At 39.2% G+C, this 13,701-nt stretch overlaps 2 long non-coding RNA genes across 2 annotated transcripts; both read left to right on the top strand.

The window, feature by feature from the left end:
* The first annotated feature begins 3,928 nt into the window (after positions 1 to 3,928).
* LOC134502305 (uncharacterized) lies at positions 3,929 to 8,613 on the top strand. The gene is made up of 3 exons (XR_010068433.1): positions 3,929 to 4,019; positions 8,368 to 8,434; positions 8,563 to 8,613. It is a non-coding gene; the product is annotated as an uncharacterized LOC134502305 (long non-coding RNA).
* Positions 8,614 to 9,667: 1,054 nt separating this feature from the next.
* On the top strand, positions 9,668 to 13,003 carry LOC134501886 (uncharacterized). Its single transcript, XR_010068393.1, has 3 exons — positions 9,668 to 9,732; positions 12,255 to 12,302; positions 12,965 to 13,003. It is a non-coding gene; the product is annotated as an uncharacterized LOC134501886 (long non-coding RNA).
* Positions 13,004 to 13,701: the final 698 nt, after the last annotated feature.

The raw sequence follows: 13,701 nt of genomic DNA, 5'->3' as shown, positions 1-13,701 counted from the left end.
AGGGCCACTTCAGGAGCTGGCTGCCCTTCTTCGTCTTCTGACTTTGAATCCGAGCCCCCCATGACACAGCCTGGGTTTATACCTATTCCATGTTCTCAATATGGCACATCTGACAAAATGACGTTTGAAATCTAAATTAACCTTAGCTTTATTGCACCATAGATAACCATGCCACCCAAACCTCAGATCATGTCCTTCTAACTCCAGTAATCTTCTATTTCTCTGCATCATCCACTTTTTCATCCAAACTAAACAACAAGCTGCAAAATATAATTTCAGATCAGGTAAAGTGAAACCTACTCTTTCTTTAGCATTTTGTAACACCTTATATTTGACTTGTAACACCTTATATTTTTCCCCTGCCGCACAAATGCCTTTCTACCATTGTTTAATTGGTACATCAGTTGTCAAAACAGGTACAGTCTGAAATAAAAATAACGTTCTAGGCAAAACACTCATTTTAATCACAGAAATTCTCCCCAACAATGACAATTATAATTTTTCCACATATTAACATATTTTTTAACTTCATTCCATGTCTTATCATAATTATTTTTAAATAACATACAATTCATATTTGTCAAATTAATGTTCAAATATTTTACCTTTTTCTCAATCCTGAAACACATTTTGTTCATCAGTTCTGTTTGATTTTGTATCTTCATATTTTTGTTAACAACTTTGTCTTCTGTTTACTGATCTTAAAACCTGCTACAGTATTGTGCTGAATTCATTTTGTTTTCCCATTAGTATTCAATCCCCTTTAAAGAATCTTCCAAAACCAGCACCAAATCATCTGCAAAAGCTCTCAATTTGTAAGTCTCTTTTGTAATTTTTACACCCGTTATCCTCTCATCTTGCCTTATATCTCTATTCAAAACTTCAAGAACCAAAATAAAAAGAAGAGGGGATAATGGGCAACCTCGTTTTGTTCCTTTTTATATCTCCCAAGATTTTGTTAGATCTCCATTAACAACAATTTGTGCTTTCTGTGAGGTATAAATCGATTTTACCCATTTTATAAAATTCTCTCCAAAATTCTTATCTTCCAAAACTTTAAATTAAAAAAGGCCAATTTAAATTGTTAAAAGCTTTCTCTCCATCTAAAAAAATTAATGCAGCTTGTTTTTCATTATGCTGTTCCAAGTATTCTAGAATGTCCAACACCGTTCTGACATTGTCTTTTTACTGTCTTTTAGGTAAAAACCCACAATGATCTTCATAAATAAATTCTTGCAAAATTATTTTCAGTCTATCTGCTAAAATCATTGTGAACAACTTATAATCATTATTCAATAATTATATTGGTCCTGTGAAGTCAGTTTCCTGATCTGGTCTACTTCAGAGTTCTGACACTGCTTGCACAATTCTGAACTTTTTGGTATAGACATGTCACAACATCTGAATATCTTTTCCAAAGCCTTTATTGTTACCCTACCAAGTGTTGGTCTGCAGCATATTTCTTGACTGCTAGTTTATTTATTATTGATATTCAATCTAAAAAGGAAGAAACTATTCACTACTTCATCTTCATTGTCACTTCTAAAGCTGGTCGCTATACCTGTTGCATTAATTCGGTTTTCTTCATATTTAATTGTAATCCTATTTTTCTCACTGTGCTCCTTTACTTTTGTTACCAGAGCTTGGAAATAATTTCCATTTTCAGCTTTCAGAGCAATAGCTGAAAATGTATCAGTTTGCTTCTGGGTCCAATTCAAGGTGTTGGTTATCACCTTTAATCACATTGACCTGTTCCACCCACGCAGGCAGAGAGGGCATGCTACAGACCCTGTCCATGAGGGATTGCCAATTGGCAGGGTTCAGGAGGAGGGCCTTCTCTGCCATGGCACCTGCCCTGTAGAACAGCTTACCCCCGGAGATAGACAGGGCCCAACTCTCCTGGCCTTCTGGAAGGGGGTGAAAACATGGCTATGCCACCTCGCTTGATATGGGAGTGGGGGATAGTGTAATGATCATTCTTGGGGGTGGCTGGTACAGTGATTGTGCCGAGTACAAAATCTGATTCCCCATGTCCTAACTGCCAGGAAACACGCTGAGACAAGGAACTGGTCTCTAATGTTTTATTGCTTGTACATAACAGGAATCCTAACAAACTGAAGAAGCGTGGGAAAAACCCAGCCATATAAACCCCAAAGGTTAAGGCGGTTCCGATCTGTGTCTCTTTGAATGGCTGCCCAATTCCTCAGTGCTACGCATGCGCTTAACAGTCTGGATGGGAGCTCCCTGCTCGCCATCCTTACTCATGACACCCCATCTTGAATTTCACATTTTATATCTGATATTTTTATATTTGTATTGCTATTTAAGTATATTTATATGGTATAGATTTTGTATTGGATTGTTTTTTACTGACTGCTATTTTATTTATAAGCCACCCAGAGTTGTTGTGTATGAGATGGGCAGCAGAGAAATTCAATAAATAAATAAATAAATAAATATAATCAGCATTGCACAGCTTATTGATATTCCTTCTTCCAGTGTTAAAACCATGCCAGTGCAGCTCCTTTAATATATATTCAGTATACTGTATATGTTGAACAAATAAGAAGATAATATACAACCTTGCCTCATTCCTTTGCTAACCTCGAACCAGTCTGTTTTGCCACGTTCCATCTGGACTGTGGTGTCCTGTCCTGTGTAAAAGTTTCACATGAAGTCAATGAGATCTTCTAGGATTAGCATTTTCCTAAAGACATTCCACACACTGACGTGGTGAATACAGTCAAAGGCCTTTGTACAGCCAATGAAGCACATATGGACTTCTTATTGGCACTTTTTTCAATTATCACAATTATTCATCACTCTTGTTCCTCAGCCTTTTTTAGAACCAGCCTGAAGATCTGGCATTTTTCTTTCTATATAGGGCTCTAATCTCCACTGGATGATACTAAGCATTATTTTGCTAGCGTGTGAAATTAAGGATATTGTGGAATGGTTTGCACAAATCTTTATTTCATATCTGAATGCAAATTGACCTCTTCCAATCTGTTGGCTATGTGTTATTCTCCAGATTTGCTAGCATAATTTGGTTTGAACTTTTACTGATTCTTCTTCTGTTGTTTGCCATGTTTCTATAGCTGTTCTATCAATTCCTGTAGGCTTCTGATTTGCTGGGTTTTGTTGGGAATCTAGTGAAAAAGAGCTCATGCATTACCTTTCCTAAGGCCACCAAGCTGCACAGGAGAAATCAAACCCAGTTTGCAGCCCAGCCATCAGCCAAACATAAGATGCACACAGCTCTCTTACTGTATCTTTCATATTTCAAAGGAGCAGGTCCTCAGTCTGTCATCAATGATCCGTAGATGGTTTCTTTGATCTATCACTCTTCCGATACATTGGATTATAATCTACATCACTGATGTGTCCTGGGAATTATATGGAAGCTGAAAACCAATATCTGGAAGACACTTGGTTGATGAAGGTTAGTTGAAAAGTATCTTTATCAAAGCCAAGTTTCAGTGAATTATTACTGAGCACTTTTACTGAACCACTAATGCACACCTTAAAATATTTCTATCCAAGAGAAATCTAAGGAATAATCAGTTAATCACTGAAGAGAATGAATTGCCAACATCATAAAAAGCCATGACATGTTCCTCAGAACTCCTACACTGAACTGAAGGAAGTACTTTGTACCTCTTTTTAGGCCTCCTACTCAATCTTTGATGCAAATGCTAGATCACGATAAGGAATATCTTAACCAGTAGTTTTCTCTTTGTTTCTGAAGCCACCAAAAGAAGAGAAAGGAGGTGAGCAAAAGGGAAATGAGACAGGACACCAGTGGGAAACAAGGTAATAAGGAAGCTTATGAAGTTCTGACCTCAGAACTACATAAGCTTCCTGTGGGTTGATCACTGGGGCAGGATTTAAATTCCAGGGAGTCGTAGGCAACAGGCAGCAGCAGAGGTAAAAGTCTCTTCTGAGTCATTAATCCAAGACAGCATTGAATTCCATTCTAAGTGGTTAGACGTCTTTGGAGAATTACCCTTCAGATCCAGGTAATGAGATGACAATGCTTCACACAGTTTTAGAATATCCAGAGCAATATATAAAAGAACCTTGTAAGCAAAGCAAGTGTTGCTGTCCTCAAGTTGCCTAAGTTATGAGATTAATATAACCAGAATAGCTGCTAAGAGCTAGGCATTTTATGGATCAGGAATATTTCCTTGCTACTATGCCACACTACATTGCTTGCTTACTTATTTACGAAAATGGGCAACTTAAAGCAGTCACTTCCATCTGTAGATTCCAATCTGGGCTATTTCCTGACCTTAGTTACAATTTTTACTTCACATCTCTCTTTTTTTAATTTAATTCTGTCTCTGAGCAGACAAGTGAAATTTTCAGTTTCTTTTTCAATGGTGCAAATATGAAAACTTTAATAGGGTGGGGCAGCACTTCAGAAAGAATTAGAAAAAAGTTTAAGGGCAATTGCACAATCCTAGGAAGAGTTGCAGAGAGCTGCTATGTTTGCATCCACCTAGGTTCCAAAGCACCATTTTACACACCACAAGTTAATTACCCTTGTTCATTCATTAAAGTGAAAGTAGTTTTAGAGATGAAGTTGTGAACTTCCTGGCTCTGTTCACTAGGCTGCAGAACAATCCAGATTCAAAGGGAAAAGGATGGCTTGGGAATGAGTGGCTGCACACATTACCGCTGTAGGCAACTCCTGAAAGACACTTCAGTTGATGGTTAAGACATGACAAGATTTATTCCCACATGTCTTTTCCTCGGATCATTCCACAGCAAATTTCACACAGCTCACTAAGGACACCTTCTCTGTAGTAGTGCCTGCCCTCTGGAACAAGGTCCCCCTTCCCCCGAGATCCATATGGCCCCCATTCTGCTTTGGTTGGAAGAGCTGTGAAGATCTGGCTCTGCACCAGACCTTTGGCAAGGGACAATGAGATCCCTCACTTCATCATGTTTTCCATCTCTTATTTTTTAATGTTTCATTGATTTTATTGTAATTTCTTTCATTGTTGTAAGCCGCCCAGAGTTATTGTGAGTCAGGCAGCATGCAAGCTTATTTTTTTTATTATTGTTGGTTGCACAGTCAGCCAGATGTTTAGGTTGGATTTTTGTCTACCTATCGAGACCTTCCCAAGGACCTGGGATAGGTAGATGTTGTTGTTTAATAATATTGACTGTATCGTCGCAGGATGTAAGCTGTTCTCAGTAAAGCTGCCTTTTGCAATTGACTGATGGTGATTTTGTCAATGCCGATGGTGTTCAAGTGGTGCTCCAGATGTTCTGGAATTGCACAAGTGTGGGAGGAGTGGTCTATAGCAGCCATCCCCAGGTAGATCTATTCCCCTCTTCACCCCAAGTGAGGTAGCAGAACCAGGTCTTCAGACTCCTCCAAAAGGCCAAGAGCGATGGGGCCAATCTCACCTCCGGGGGCAGCATGTTCCACAGGGCGGGAGCTACTGCAGAGAAGCCCTGCTTCCTGGACCCCACCCAATGAAGTTGTCTTAGAGACGGGGTCCACAGCATGCCCTTTCTGCACAATCGGGTGGGACGGGCTGATGTAATGGGGAAGAGGCAGTCCCTCAGGTAACCTGGCCCCATGCCTTGAATTGGACCAGGAAGCAAACTGGTACCCAATGCAGCAGCGGTGTTATATGTGCCCTTCTAGGGGCACCAAAAACAGCTCACACGGCTGCATTCTGGACCAGCTGAACCTTCCGGATACTTTTCAAGAGTAGCCCCATGTAGAGCACATTGCAATAGTCTATATGAGAGATAACAAGGGTATGAGTGACTGTTCAAAGGGCCTCCTGATCCAGGAAGGGGTGTAACTGGTGCATGGCATATAGCTGCACAAAGGCTCTCCTGGTCACGGCTGCCACCTGCTCTTCAAGCAGGAGCCGTGAGTCCAGGAGGACCCCCAAGTTAAGCACTGGGTCTGTCTGGGGCAGTGCAACCCCATCCAGAACCAAAGATGACAAAGTCCTGGATACAGCAGAGTCCTTAACCCACAGCCACTCTGTCTTACCAGGGTTCAGCTGAAGCCTGTTGTTCCCCATCCAGACCCCCACAGCCCCCAGACACTCAGAGAGGGTGGTCACAGCATCACTTACTTCACCCAGGATGGAGATATATAATTGAGTATCGTCAGCATACTGATGATACCTCATCCCATGGTGAAGGATGATCTCACCCAGAAGTTTCATGTAGATGTTAAAAAGGAGAGGGGAGAGTACTGATCCCTGTGGCACCCCACAAAGAAGGAGCTGTGGGGCCGATCTCTCCTCCCCTATCAACACCAATTGGGACTGGCCCTGGAGAAAGGAGGTGAACCAGCGCAAGGCCACGCCACCCACCCCCAACTCCCTGAGCCGCCCCAAAAGGATCCATCCCGCTCCCACCAGAGATCATCCATAAGTGTGACCAATGCCATTTCCATCCCATATCCGGGCCTGAAACCTGACTGAAAGGGGTCCAGATAATCTGTTTCCTCCAGGACCCTCTGGAGCTGCAAAGCCCCCACCTTCTCAACCACTTTCCCCAAAAAGGGAAGGTGGGAGACTGGACGAAAATTATCCAGTACAGTAGGGTCCAGCAATGGTTTCTTGAGGAGGGGGTGCACCAGCACTTCCTTAAAGGCAGCTGGAAACACCCCCTCCCTCAAGGATGTATTGACCATCGCCTGGACCCATCCACATGTCACCTCCCGAGCTGCTTACTAGCCAGGAGGAGCACAGGTCTAGATGGCATGTGGTGGCATTTACTGTCCATAGGATCCTGTCCACTTCCTCGGGCCTAACAGGATCAAACTGCTCCCAGATAACTGGGTAAGCCCATTCCCCTGGTATCTCTCCAGACCAAGCCTCATGCCTGGAGTCCAACTTGGAGCGGTGATTATGTGATTTTCTCCAGTTCTTTCTCTTCTCTTCTGCTGTCTCCAGGTATTGCAATGTCCACTCTCCAGACTTTTTGTCTTTCTTATCAACAATTGTTAAGTCTGGGGTGTTGTGTGGCAGATGCTTGTCTGTTTGAATTTTAAAGTCCCAGAGCACTTTAGCTTCTTCATTTTCTATTACTTTGTCTAATTTGTGGTCCAACCAGTTCTTGCTTGCAGGCAAGGGGTATTTCCTGCAGATATTCCAGTGCGCCATGGTTGCTACTTCATCATGCCTTTGTTTGTAATCAGTCTGTCTGATCTCCTTGCAGCAGCTAACTAGGTGGTTCACTGTTTCTTCAGCTTCTTTGCAGAGACAGCATTTGCTGTCTGTTGCTGCCTTCTCAATCCTGGCTTTGTATGCATTGTTCTTAAGGCTTGGTCTTGTGCAGCCAGAATTAGCCACTCTGTCTCTTTCTTCAACTTTCCTGCTCTTAGCCATTGCCAGGTCTTGTTGTTACCTGCTTTGCCTGCTAGTTTCTTTGTGTACTGGCCATGTAATACTTTGCCTTGCCATGTCTCTTTTCTATTCTTCATTTGGTCTTTCTTATAGGCCAGTTTGATCTCTTTGGTATTCAGTAAGCCTTCATGGGGGACTAGCTTTCAGTGCATCTTCTTCACTGTCCTTCAGATGATGATTGATGACAATGATGATGATGATGATGATGATTCCATCTCCTTTAACTTAGCTTGTTGTGCCAACCCAGCCAATGTGGTTAGCCTCTTGTTCAGTGTGATGTGCAAACCCAGAAAATACACAAACAAGCATTTTGTGCAAACACAGTCACTGTGAACAAAAGATGAATGATTTTTATGGCACTTTGGTGATTTCTTTGTACAGTGAGAAGAACAGCCTTCCCCTGGCCATTCAATTACACAGCCATAGCAAAGAGCTACTATGGCTAAATTTCAAAATCCTTAAAGCAAACATATTTCATGCTTTCAAATGTGCTGGCTGTACTTTCCTGTGCTTTTTGGCACCTTGTTCTTCAGTCTATACACATGAATGCATTGTTTATCCCACTCTCATCTCTAATCATTTAGAATTTTCAGGTTATTGAAAACTGACAGGGACCCCTTCCTGCTGTAAAATATATTTACCAAAATTGGTGGTGGTGGTGGTGGTGGTGATGATGATGATGATGATGATGGGTTGCAATAATAATATGCTGAAGGTAATGCAGCCACTTCTATACAATATCATCCTTGAAAAGTTAGCTCCCTTTCCATCTTTTCAACTACAGTATCCTCTACACTGATCTGCAGCATGCAATAGCAATGGAGAAATGAGATGAAAAGGAATAATCTGGTCAACCACAAAAACCACTGAATGGACAATTCAAGAGAAACAGAGCAAAGGGGAAAAGCAAGTGTTAAAGTGTTTGTAATTTCTTCGCCTTCATTTTTTAACATTTATCCTCACATAAAATACTCTACAGGGGATCGACCACAATGAAAACCATTGAGATAATCTGCTGCCTCTTCATCATCATCTTTGCTTTAGCAGTAAGTACATTGCCAATACAAGAAACTACAACATAACAACAAGCCAAGCCAAGGACAATATATTTGCATTGGCACCAGGAAATTCAATTCCTTTTCACCACCCCAATTCTGCTTTGTCTTTTTTCAAGGTCTCTCACCCACTGTATGACAATGTTTTGGGAGACCAAGAAACAAAGCAGGTAGGTCAAGCATCATTTCCATAGATCTCTTGGAAGAAATAATAAAACTTGCAACATATTGCATGGGGCAGATACAGATGGAAGAATCTGTCCATTTCAATTTCTCTCTGTTCCTCGTCACACACAGACACCCTTTTCTGAATATATCAGGTTCTTATTTTTGGAAATACAGTATATCTAATTTGGTTCATTTAATTTATTTTTGATTTCACACTAAACCTTGATGCACATTTCTTCAACATTTTGACTTGATGTCCAGTTATTGCAAATAATTTTTGCCAATAAAACATGTATATACTGTATATTTGTATACCTACTTTTCCTTAAAATATTGTTAAATTGTTGATGAACTCTGCTGCAATATTCAGACTGCAATATTTCAATGCAAATTTTGAATGGCAACTAAGGTTAGAAGTAAAAAAAAAGAGACAATGAAAAAAAAATCTAAGGTGGTACGTATTTAAGACCAACTGACGTATTATATATAAAGTTAAATTTCAGAAATATTTTAGAATATATTTGTTTATCTTTTAAACTTAGTTTTTTTTCCTCCAGATACTATTTAATAACAAAACAGTTGTATGCATTTTTAGTAGAGATATCCCTAAATTTGGACAGTGTAAATGGAAAAATGGGAAGGTGGCAAAGCATATATAAAAGTTTGCTGTTGTAAAGGAATGTAGAGCTGACCTTGGACATATGGAAGGAAAGAATGAGCAATGCAGGAGGTACATGTAGAAAAGAGTATAGTCTTGTGGAAGAAGGAAGGATGAGAAAGAAACTCTAAACAAGCCCAGCTTGATTTGTGGACAGAGAAAAAGTTGGAGTTCAAGATTGTTGTCAGTGCTTCAAAAGTAGGCCAGGTCAAGAAACCACCAGATGGCATTGTTCAACCGATGGGATCTGGAATGAAACCAGAGTAGTAAGGAAGAATAACGGAGTCTTGAAAGCCTATGCAAGTTTCCTTTTGTCCCGAATTATACTAAATAAAATCAATAGTTATTATCCATGCAGTAAATATCAAACTGAATGTTGGTTCTTTTCTCATATTTTAAGAATGGTATCGATGTTCTTGCTCAGGAAATGGTAGAAGCTCAACTATTACCACCATCTGAAATGGTATGTAATGTTTCCTCTCCTCTGAACTAATGTGACTGGTATCATATTTATCATTTTGAATGCGAATGTTTTTAATAAGGCCAGTTCACTCATTTACCAAACCCTGAGCAACCAAGCGGTGCATGAATTTATATGAAATACACCAAGGAATACCCCCAACAATCATTCCGATATTCATAGTTTTTAATTTTTTTGTTTAGGGTTCTCCTCCTCCTTCTCCTCCTTCTCCTTCTATACTTTTTTATTAAAGATTTTTTAAAAAGAAGATAAAAACTAATACAAAGGTGAGGTGAGAAAAAAAAACAAGGTAAGAAAAAGAAAAGAAAGAAATCAAAGAGAAAGCTAAAAGTGCAAGAAAGGGAAAAAAGTAAATGAAAAATGGAAAGAAAGAAAAAAGATACAAAGAAATAACTTCCAATCTTCTTTACAGCAGTTACAATTATAACTTTACCTCTTACTCTATGGTTACGACATAACTCTCTTATTTCTATAATCTATTCTGTCTAATCATCAAAACCATAAATCATACGTTTATTTTTTTCTGTTTCATGCAAAAAGTCTATAAGGGGTTTCCAGTCAATAATAAATGTAGCTATTGTCTTTTCTCTGATCCAAGATGTCAACAAGCCCCACCCCCCAAAAATCTACAGAAATCAAGTTATTGAGAATTCACTTTGCATAGCACTATATAAAATAAACCTTGTATTTTTTGCCATGATTTGAAAAATTAAATTATTCAATAGCAAAAAATCTTTCCCCAAAAGATACATTTCTGACAGGATAGTTCTATTAAGTGACAGCATTTCATGGTGAAGAGAGGGATGTGAAAATGTTCAAGCAGAGATGCTGAAATCAGTTTCAACGCAAATACTTTTAATGTGATCATTCATTCACCAGTGGGACATAAAGTCTTGAATAACCAAGTGGTTCACCCCTTTTTCTTAATTTCCCCAAAGTCATGTACTTCTGTGCTTGGAAAACAGCCAGTACAATGTTCACTATTCCTCTGGAGAAGTAATGCTAGACACAGTTAGAATGAAAGGCATCTTAGTACGGTCCCAAATATTTGACAGAGTTTTTATTCTGTCAAAGAGTCATGGTTACTTGTCTCATAATCATATCTTAGAAAAGGAAAATACAGAACTGGAAGCTGCATGCTGAAGAAACTATTACCTACCTCAAAAAGGTAAAAAAAGCGTTATCTTCTCCCTCTAGTGAAGGGCAGAACAAATTTCCACCCCACCCCTTCCTATTCATTCTGCTTTAATTATCTATCACCAAGCCACTCATACATATTTTCATGAATGGGGTAAGTTTAAGTAGAGTGAACACACTTGGAACACTTTTAATTATGATTATTCTGGCATCTAAGATCATTTGAAATTGAACAGACATTAAACATTAAAATAATTCCTCCTCACAGGACAAATTAAAGCAACCACAAGGATCACCATTAACACTAAACCACCATTCCCCATCCTCGGAAACAATTTCACTGCAGGGATTGACTGATTGCCACTTCTCCCTACATAGCAACCTATAAAGATCCATTTATGCACATTGCCATGCATAAAGAAAATCATGCATTTGAAAAATTAGAGTTCTATCTAGCAAATTGTTTTCTCAGAAGCAGAGCATGGGCCTTGGGAGAAAAATGTTCACACACCCTTTTTTTTTGGTTGATTCCCCTTCTAAATAAATAAAAAAGAAGGCATAAAACACCAACTTGGAAGCATCACGTGTACTTCCCCATAAAACATAAAGTAGGAAAATGTCATGTAATTCATTTCCTGTGGCAGAAGCTGAATGGATTGATGTAAAAGTTGCATCCAAAATTCCACGTCTGGTAGAAATCATTCTTCAACCTTCTACAGCAGCATATAAAGATCAATGTTATTCATATTGCCATGAGCTAAAAAATGTAATCACTCAATATCAAAATGCAAGTTTTAGCTGCCAAACCCATTCCTCACGTGCTGCTGTTACTCAGTGAAGCTTAACGCAACTGAGAAAGGGATAAACACTAGAAAGTTTCTATCTGCATGCTCTTTTTCTGTTGCTAAGGCATTTGGTGCTCAGTATAATTCTAAAGAACTGACAGAAAACCACTTCTTTGGCTGATATGTAAAACCTCTTTGCCAATGAAATGTCTGGAGCAAAATAGTGGGTTCTACCACACCTGGACGGACTAGATTGGGAAGTCAGAGTTAAAGAAAAATACTTGGAACAAGAATATGAGGATTGAATGCAGAACATTTATTTTTTTTTGCTGTGAGATGAGTCAGATGCGTGATGGCTTAGCTACTCTACTGAATATGCTCCTAAATGTGGTTGATCTCCAATTTTCATCCTAACATCTTCAGTTCAGTGCTTCTAATCACTGTCCTCCTCAGGTGTATTATCTTTTCACAGCCATATTTTTGCTATAATAGAAAATCCCACGCTCATCTAGGAAGGTGGAAGGAAAGCACAGGAAGACAGTGCATGACTTTTCAATCTCTACAGCTTCATTTTGTTTTTAGGGCTCTAGTTCTTCCGGGATGAACCATGAAGATGCTAATGAACACATGGTAATACTGATTTCCTTCACTAACTCATTGTCTTTCCACTCGTGTTAATATATATATATATATTGTTAAATGCAAATGTTCTTTGAACTGCTTTGATTTAGCATTATAGATAACATTATGAATAATATTTCTGTAATGTCTGTTCCCTCATTCATTAATTGGACACAAAACCCCAATGAACCAAACAAATACGTTCTCCAAGACCGAGCTCTTTTGTACATGGAACAACTTCCAATAGCCTGTACAAAGTTCATAGTTCTTCTGGGGGAGTAGCAGAACTTTTTGTTTACAATCAGATTTAAAGACATCTGAATATTTTCCTTTGCATTTCAGGAAAGGCCTAAGCACATCCAGGAAACTGGAAGTAAACAGAGATGTCTGCAGTGATAAAAACTGTGATTAAAAAAAAAAAAGTCAACATGGTATCCATGTCAATGTGATGGAAGTTCAGTTGTTTTTATGTGTGTGGCACATGCCATACATATAAGAAAAGGTATAGGTTTGATTGCACCATCACAGCCACTTTTTTGACCTTTTTTTTAACCATACCCTGTGGACACTCCTGGAAATAAACTTTGATCCTTCTGAACTACTATAGGGGAGAAGGCACAGAAAGAACCATGTATGACTTTTCAAACCCTAAATTTAATTTGTGTTTTTAGGATTCTCAGTCTTCAGAGGAAGATACCAAGGAACAAAAGGTAGAAATTATTATTTATTTTTACATTCATTTGTATGCTGCTTCCATCTAAGACTTGAGGTGGCTCACAACTGAATAAGAACAATGCAGTACACCAAAAAGTCATAACTTCATAAAAGCCTGTCATAAATTCTTTCTCAGTCATCAAAACACTAAAATTAGCATTAGAATCAGATGTTCCATTGGCAGTTACCCCTTATTTACTTAGCACCTTACACCCAACTCTTAACTGTCTTTCTAAATGTTATCCAGCAGGTAGCCAACCTATCATGGGTGGGGTGGGGTGGAGAGAGATGTTTCAAATTGAGGTGTCCATGACTGAAAAAGGCCTGCCTCTAGGTTTCCCCCCTTAACATTCAATAAGATAAATATCTGCAGCACTCCATCTTGATCAGTTCATACTGGACAAGCAGATTCTACTTGGAGCAGATGATAGAGGTTTTCTAGTAATGTCCAGCATTTTGAATCAGACTCAAAAGCAAAGAGGAAACCAATACAGCTTCCACAGTGTAGATATTATATTGCTTCTACAGCTCTCACTTGTCAGTAAGTGGCCAACTGCTTTTGCATCTGGTGAAACTTTCAGGTTGACTTCAAGGGAAGTCCCACATAGAACAAATTACAGTCCAGATGCAAAACGTTAAGTGCAGAGGCTTCTGCTCCAAAAAAACCCACAACTAATGCACCAGCCAAAGCTGG

Source organism: Candoia aspera, chromosome 8, assembly GCF_035149785.1.
Source record: "Candoia aspera isolate rCanAsp1 chromosome 8, rCanAsp1.hap2, whole genome shotgun sequence".
In the NCBI taxonomy this organism is placed as follows: domain Eukaryota; kingdom Metazoa; phylum Chordata; class Lepidosauria; order Squamata; family Boidae; genus Candoia; species Candoia aspera.
The sequence above is the reverse complement of the archived record's forward strand: the minus strand, read 5'-3'. Positions and strand labels throughout refer to the sequence as shown.